The sequence below is a fragment of the Morone saxatilis genome, unplaced genomic scaffold (assembly GCF_004916995.1).
Source record: "Morone saxatilis isolate NCDOM2014 unplaced genomic scaffold, NCSU_SB_2.0 Contig23, whole genome shotgun sequence".
Taxonomy (NCBI): Eukaryota; Metazoa; Chordata; class Actinopteri; family Moronidae; genus Morone; species Morone saxatilis.
The window spans coordinates 477155-485643 of NW_023339796.1; positions in this window are offsets into that span (position 1 = coordinate 477155).

Below are 8489 nucleotides of genomic sequence, written 5' to 3' on the forward strand. Positions count from 1 at the left end.
AAGAGCCGGCTCTTTTTAGTGAGCCGAGCCAAAAGAACCGGTTCTCTAAAAAGAGCCGGAATTCCTATCACTACTTCATAGCTAGCTAGACAGGACAAGGTATTATTGTGATAATTAAACTGAATGTGTTATATTGTAGTTTTTAGCCTTTAGGGCAGAACTGAAACTGTACAATAAACACAAACAGTAAACACAAAAACAGCAGGAAGTTTGTGTAAAATGAGAGATTTGGATGAATTTTAGCTGATCATTTCCTGTGAATATTGATCAGAGATTAATTTAACTCATATAGGTGCTATTTATACATGCCTCTGTCTGTATTGTGTTTTTAAACTTCCCATTTGTTCTATTACCTTTTTGGTTGTTTTAATGCAGGATAAAGCTGTTTAGAGTGAAGACTGAATATAATTTGTGTTCAGGTCTTCACTAAGCCTAACCCTCTGAAGTAATAATCTAAACTTTAATGAAACGCTGAGATAAAGTCCTACTGCATATATTTTTAAGCAGTGTTGGAGGCTTCCCATAACCTCTAACATGCACAGCCCTGGAATCATTTATGAGTTTGAACGAGATCATGTTTCAATACTGTCAGTCCTCTGTTATTTTAGTACTGCTTGGAAAGCCAGTCGGTGCTTCGGTTGATTATACCTTTTATTGCAGTGCAGTTCTTCTATTCAACATGTTCTTAGCAGTAAGTATTTTATCACCAACAATTATGACAAAATTACACTGTACTATGAATACTGTAGTACATGTGTTTTGTTTGGTTAGATGTGTTTCTTTGTGGTCATAGTGTCAATGACAGTTTTTAAATGTGTAGTTACACTGAATTTCAAAGGCAGCACCAGTAATAAGTTAATTGACTTGCAATTTTCCAAAGTTGAGGCGTATCAGTTTCTATTGTATTTTGCAGTTTGAATGTTTTTGTTTTAGTGGGTGAATTTCTTTATCTTGTTAGATAAATGACCAGCAGATTTCTCTGCAGATTTTGTCGTCTACCTCACTCTTGTTGGAGGCTGATCATATCATTACAGCCAATATTGTACTGCCACCTTGTGGACAAAGTTTGAACTGGGTCTTCTAGTGTATTCTAACAGAGCACAGTGAACTACCTCCATAACCAGTAACTGAGTGACGACCCAGAAAAGAGTACCTCAAAGAGAAAAGGCTAAACATCCACCATTAACATGCTTTGACATTTGTGGATGTAATTGCAAAAAAAAAGCTCTGTGGAAAAGTATATAATAATTAAATCATTTATAGTTCCTTCATGCAGTTGTTTTGTTAAAAAAAAAAAAAAGTTGTAATAAATAAACATAGAAAAAATAAGTTATTTTCTAGCTGCAGAGCACTAAGGTGAATCATAACGCCTCAGGAAAAGAGAAAAAACTAAAGGGTGGAACAAAACGTTAATTTTATTGTTTATATTTCAGTCATTTCTCCATAATTTAGTCAGTCACTTAAGTTAACTACAGGGGGAAAAAAATTAAAATTAAATACAGACAAAATACAATTTTATGTCAGTAGTCACTCTTTACATCATTTTCCTGATTTTCAAAAACAGGTGTATATAAAAAAACACACCGTAGATCTGTGTAAAAGACAGTTTGAATTGAACAATGTAAATTAGTTAGCAACTTCAACAGCAAAATATTTTTAAATCAACAAAAACATTTAAAAATACATCATCATTTCTTCATCAGAAGCAGCTCTTTCACATCAGTTCTTTGATTCAAAATCACAAATATTGCTCCATTTACGGCTCTGGTCCCTGTGGAGTTATTTCTTCACAGGATTATCACCTGACTTCTATTCCAGTGTTAACTCGGGCCCAGGAGACTAAGCTGGATCTGGCACTATAGGACACAAGTGTCATTAGATCTCTTCCTGGAAACCAAAGCTTCTTGTGTGCTTAAATGTCTGTAAAATGTATTTTGTTTCTGGCTGTGATGGGATGATGTGTCATAAATTACCTACAGAGTCAAATAAGCTTTGTTTAGTCCAAATTAGCATGACTACAAAGACAAAGGGGGGCACACTTGCTCCTTCTGACAGAACTGACAAAACAGATTCCCTGGACAGTGTAATGGATACGTTGATCACCAACTAACACTAGCTGTAGTGACAGTTAATTTGATAGTTTCATCTTCTGTGATTTTCTTCTCAGCCTTGTTCGCAAGTATTGAACCTATTTTCCCGACATTAAGCATTTTTAGCGAAATAGCTGTTGGTAGTTTAATAAAGCATGAGTATTTATGTGATTAATCGATGGAATAATTGATAGAAGACGCGATTACTTAATGAATCTATCACTTCAGTCTGGAGAGACGAGAGAAGTCATGTCATTTAAATCAAATCACTGATGCACAAACATACATCAATTGTTTAATTCAAAAATTGTTTTTGAATTCAGTTGAATTGCCTGTCAACTGAAATTAAGGAATAAAAGCAATTTCGAAAGCCTCGAAAAAAGTATCAACATCAATAAAAATGAACAATCCCCTTCCCTACTTAAACCTGTCCACTTGTTATCAGATCACTCAAGACACATGTTAATACCGGGCTTAAACAGGCTCTTAGTCCTGCTAGGTAGTAGTCCTGGTCCGTTTTGATATCAGAACTGATATTGTCTTGATTTGGGTTAATATCAAGTTCACTGACATAGTCTTTGTTCAAATTAGAGTCAGTCTTGGTCTCATATCAAACACTGATGGCATCTGGCTGAGTCCCATCTTGGTCTATATCAGAATTGGGCTCAGTCCTGTCTTGGTTGGTATCAGTTTCTGCCTTATCTTTATCTGCAGTATTGTTAATCTTGTTTTGTCTCGGATGGCACCCTTCTCAGTGTTGTCCTGGTTTTTACTGGTGTCTGTTGTTCTAGTCTTGGTCTCTTGGTTTTAGTCTTGTTGTCATGGTTGGCTTTATTCTTTGTTTGGCTTTGGTTACAGTGTGGTCAGTAGATGGACTGGAGGAGTTTCTCTCCTACTACTTTTTTTTCAGCTTTTTCACGATGTGTTCTTCCTCACTCTCCCATGTGTACTTCTGACAAAAATGTTTATCCCAGTAACATTTGCCGGGACACTGAGTACAGTGTCCATTTGATCCTATTGCCCAGCATTGTATTTTGTCACCATCATCGGGTATTCGACAGGAACTATGACAGATGAAATTACACTGCTGACAGGTGTTGAGGTAATTCCCAGTACCAGAAATAACTACTTCATTGGAGACAACTGAGCTCTCGTGCTGCACCCTTTCTTTGAAGACCACCTTCTTCATTGTCACACTTTTGGTCTCAATGACATTCAAAGCATCAAAGAACCTCTTCATGCTTTTTGTTCCAATGTTCCAAAACATCTGATCAAAGCCTTCACCTTCCTCATCCTCACTCATGCTGTGGTCGGGCGTGCGGTGGGAGGGAGGGGGCGGCAAACAAGGGAAGAGGGAATGGGGTGGGAAGGGAACGGCAGCCCGGGCGTGGGGGGGGACAGGGGACACCGGAAGCAAGGGAGTGCCGCGAGAACGGGGGGGACGCGGGCCGGCGGCAAAGGCACCAGACCCTGTGAGTGGGGCGCCACTCGGGACCAAAGATGGAGGAAACGGAAGCAAATCACAGAGTGTTGCGGTGTGTGAGGGTGGGAGGGGTGCGGGAAGCAGCCGGAAGCGACAAAAACACAAACAGCAGCAAGGGTCACGGACACCAAGGCGCAGCAGAGAGAGGCGGAGCAGCGGGGGCGGGAGGCGGCGGAGCGGAGTCGAGTGGCCGTGGGAGCGCCAAAAAACCGGAGGGGCCACACAGGTGCAGGTGAGGGGAACGCTAGGGGAAACCCGCTGGTGGGGGAGGGGACACGGGGACGGCAGGAGGCGGACCGGGAGCGGGAGGTGGGACGGAGCCTGCCAGGCAAGACGGTAAAACGATGAGGAAGCCGGGTCCCAGGGCGACACCAGTGACAAGGGATGGGAGTCGTGCCCAGGAGTGAGAGGGGCGACGGTCCGGTCGTCCACAGTGGGCCAAGAACCAAGAGGGTGCGAGGAGAAGTCTGAGGGAGGGTGGGTGGCCGCAAAGCCTGAAACGGGCCGGCCACCCAGGGACAGGGAGCGGGGGGTGCGGCCAGGGGAAGTTGGAGAAACAGGAAGAGCCTGGCGGGGGGGCAGGTGGGCGGGCGGGAACAGCAGCAGCAAGGCCGGGGCTGATGGCAGGTGCGGGAGACAATGGGAGGGAGGGTGGAAGTGCGAGGGGAAACCGGGCCCGGAAGGCGGGAGGTGGCAGGAGGGCAGGAAGGGGGGACCAGGAGAACACGGGAGAGAAGAAAACAGGGTCGGGGCAGAGCTCGGGAGAGGGAGGGGAAGAAAGAAAAGGGAGGCGGGGGCAAAGGAGCGGCGCGAAGGGAGGGCGTGCCGGCGGGTGGAAGGCGCGGGTGCTGGGGCGGAACGGCAGTGTGGGAAGAAACGGATAGAGATGTAACGACAGAGGACACGGCAACACGGGGTGGGACCAGGCCACGCGGAGGACGGCGCCGGAAGGCCAGGGGGTAACAGGGAGGGAGGAGCTAGGGGCAGAAATAGGGCATCGAGATGGTGGCAGGGGGATAAGCACGGGAAAAGAGGAAAGAGGGTAGCGGGGAAGGGAAGGCCGGGGGGAGCCAACAGACCCACGGCAGGCCCGGGACAGGGAGGCACAAAACCAACAAGGAGAGAGCCGCCCGGAGGGGGCCGGCGGGCCAAAAGGGGGAAGCACAAGGGACGGTGTCGCGCCAATTCCACCCACGAGATGGCCACTAAGGCGGGGCCACGGGCCGGGATACGCGGAAGATGGCAACACGAGACAGGGACAGAAATAGGCACCGGGGCCGGTGTGAAGCATCAAAAAGTAATGAACACAAAGGGCGGGCACAGACAACGGGGTAGCGGATGTCCGCAGAGAAGCAGCAACAGGAAGAAAGCACGCGCTCGCGCGCGCAGCCACCGCGAACAGGGATGTTCGAGAAGCGCACAGCCGGCACGACGCGCACCACCGCGACCCAAGGGCGCGCGGCGCCGGCGCACAGTGAACAGTCGGCGCCCCGGGAGGTGAAAGCCGGCCCGCGGCCCGCGGGACAACGGGTAGCACGCCCCATCGCAGCACAAGGTGGCCAAGCACCACGCGCACGGCCCCGCCGATCCCGTCAAGCCACGCGACCGGGAAACAACCGCCAAGGGGCGGCACACGGACACACGCGACCACAGCCCGCGCGCCCCGGCGGGTGCGCCGCACCAGGCGGGCTGCGGGGGAGCGGCCCAAAGCGGGTGAGAGGCAACGGCCAAACATGCGAACGCAGGATCGGAAGGCAGAGGAGGGAAAACGCCGAAACACCGAAAGTGAGAACAGGAGGGCCGGGGGAACACAGGGGGGCGGGGGAGAAGTCGAGACCAGGGCAAGGGCACGCGACAAAACCGAAACGGGGCTGGTAGGGCGGGGGCCAGGGGAGACGAAGGGAGGGACAAACAGGGACGCAGGAACGAGGACCCGCAGTGGGCACGCGGGAGAAGACAGGTGCACGAGGAACCGACCCGGGAGCGGGGGAGCGGGCCAGGCTGGGCGGCCGGGACGGGGAGAAAAAGGAAAGGAGCGGGCAGGAAGCAGGTGGAGGAGTGCAGGGGAGGCGAAGGCGGCACGGGAATCGGGACCCCGGAAGACGGAGAACAAGGCGGGGGAAAGCAGAAGGGGGGGAAAAAGGACCAACGAGCAGCGGCAGGGGAAGCGGGCAAAGCAGAGAGGAACACGAAGAAAGGGAAAAGGCGGCACGGGTCAAGGGGGGACGGCGGGGGCCATCCGAGAACAGGGAAAAGCCGGGGGGCGGGGCGAACCGCACACGAAGGGGACAGTGCGGAAGCACGGGGGGTGCAAGAGAGGAGGGGCGGGAGAGCCGAAAGAGCCCGGACAGGCGGGGGCACGGGCGCGGCGCCCAGCCACACGCGACCGCCCCGCAGCCACCCACGCGGGCGGAAACAAGACGCCGACGAGGGCCAGGCCACCACCACCGCCCGCAGCACGAACCGACAGTCCACACCGACCTGGCGAGGGCGACCCTCGCAACGCGGGGCGGCGCGCGGACACAGCGCACAACGCGGACCGGACGCCAGTACCGGGGCGGCGCCGACGGCGCGACACCCGACGAGAACGACACACGCGCCACCGGGCCGCAGCCGCCAGCCCCGAAGTCGGACCCACCGCAGACGGCCGACACACGCCGCCGAACGCGACCACAACCCACGACGGGACACACACGCCACCCACCGCGACGAACCGGGGAGGCGAGCCGCGCGCCGCGGACGCCCGCGCGCGCGCCCGCCGCGCCCGCGCCCCCCGCGCGCCCCCCCCCCCGCCCGCCCCCCAGCCACCCCCCGCCGCCCGCGCCGCGCCCGCGCCGAGCCGCACAGCCACCGCCACCAACACAACGCACGCAACAGCCAACGCGCGACGCGGCACCACACACGCCGCGCGCACCACACCCACCCACCCACACCGCCAACACCACCGGCACACCCGCCACCCACCCACGGCACCCAGGCGCACCCACACACCCACCCCACGCCGACTGGCACAAAACACCGAACCGAGAAAGCCCGGCACCGGAAACACGCGCTGGCGCGCCGGGACACCCACGGGAAGCCACGGCACGCCGCAAACCGACACCCCCAACGACCCAACCGCGACACACCCACCCGCGCGCCGGGCGCCCAGCCCCCGCCGCACCCCCGCCCCCGCGCGCCGCCCCCCGCCGCCGCGCGCCAGCGCCGAGCACGGGCGCGGCCAGCGGGGGACAGGGGAGGCAGGGGGCGTACAGCACGGAAGGAAAGGGAACGCAGGGCAACGGGAGCAGCAAGCGGGCGAAGGAAGAGCGGAGATGAGGAGCGTGAGGCGGAAAGGAGGGGGCGAAAGGGCACACGCGACAGAGGCAGTCCCCCCCCGCGCCCCCCCCCGCCCCCGCCCCCCCCCACCCCCCCCCCCCCCCCCCCCTCCGCAGGAAGAAGCGGGGGAGGGTGGGGAACCGGCAACGGAACCGGTCGGAACGGGGAGGAGAGAGGCCCAAGAAAGAAGCGGGCGCGGCCTGAAAGGGGAGGGCCAAAGAACGCATGGAAACAGAGACACGAAACGGAGGCAAACCGGAAAGGAAACGGAAGGGCGCGGCAGGGCGACCAGGGACAGCCAGCCAGAGGGGGGAGCAGGCAGGACGGGGGGACAGCAGGAGGACAGGGAAACCCCGGAAGAGAAACGGAGCGGCAGGCAGAAGGGGGCGACGGAAGGGAGAACAGACGGCCGCGGAGGGACAAAAGACAACCGGCCAGCAGCGCAGCGGGGGGAAAGCAGAAGGGAAGAGGACGGGAGGCGGGCGAACAACGGAAAGATGAACGGGCGGAGGAGAAGAGGGGAAGGCAGATGGGAGGCAGGAGAAGGAAACGAAAAGGCACCAAGAGGAGGGGAGACGGCAGGCAGGGAACAGGGAGGGAAAGGGGGAGTGATTGAGAGATTGTAGGGGCAGAGCTCATGTGCGATAAGCGTCGCCATGCAGCGAGGGAGTGGCCACCTAGGGGGGGAAAGAAGGCGAAGCGGCGCTGTGGGCAGCCTCGGTTAAGACAAACCGAACACAGAGGCGAGCCAGAGGGGAGGGAGCGTCATCACACTTCCGCGGGAGACGTATGTATCAGGAAGGGCAATTCGTGGGATAAGGTCAGGCCGTGCGACAGGAAGGCCCCAGAGAAACAGAGGCATAAGAGATGCGACAACAACCGATCGTGCCCAACCGGTTTACATTGGCATGCACGCGGTCCAATCTTCGAGGATATCTTCTCTTAACAACTCCCTGGGCCCAACCTGACGGCATTACCCAAGTCCAATTCCATGGGTCGCCGGCTTAACGGAGCAATGGAGGAATCTGCGAAACGCAAAGGAAACAGAGAAGACTACGCTAATAAAGACGACCGATTAATCGGATATGGGCAATAAGGAGAAAATGTGAGGACACAGAACAAGGCTGATTGTGAATAAATCATGTATGTCTGTGATATGGTTAGGAAGGAGCCATACGACCTGGGATATGTGAAGAGGATCTCACACGAAGATCAATGAGAACGAGACTAACATGGGATATAGGAAGATCACTCTAGTCTATCAAAAGGAGCAAAGACTATATTCAGGCTGTGTGGGATCGGCCAGGCGAAGTCCACAACAATACTCTAACTAATTCATCTAATATATATAAAATAAATATTAAACAAAAAATTACATATATACAAACCAAAAATAATAATAAAAAATGAATAAAATAAATCAACCAACAAATTTATACACTTGCTGGCCACAACAACAAGCATAAAACCCAGACAACTATATTACGTCAAGTACAGGACACCGTGTGACAACTCAACACAACTACAACAATCGATTCTTGAATCCCTGAATGACAGAATATAACTCTCACCTCTTCAATACGACATACTTCCCTATT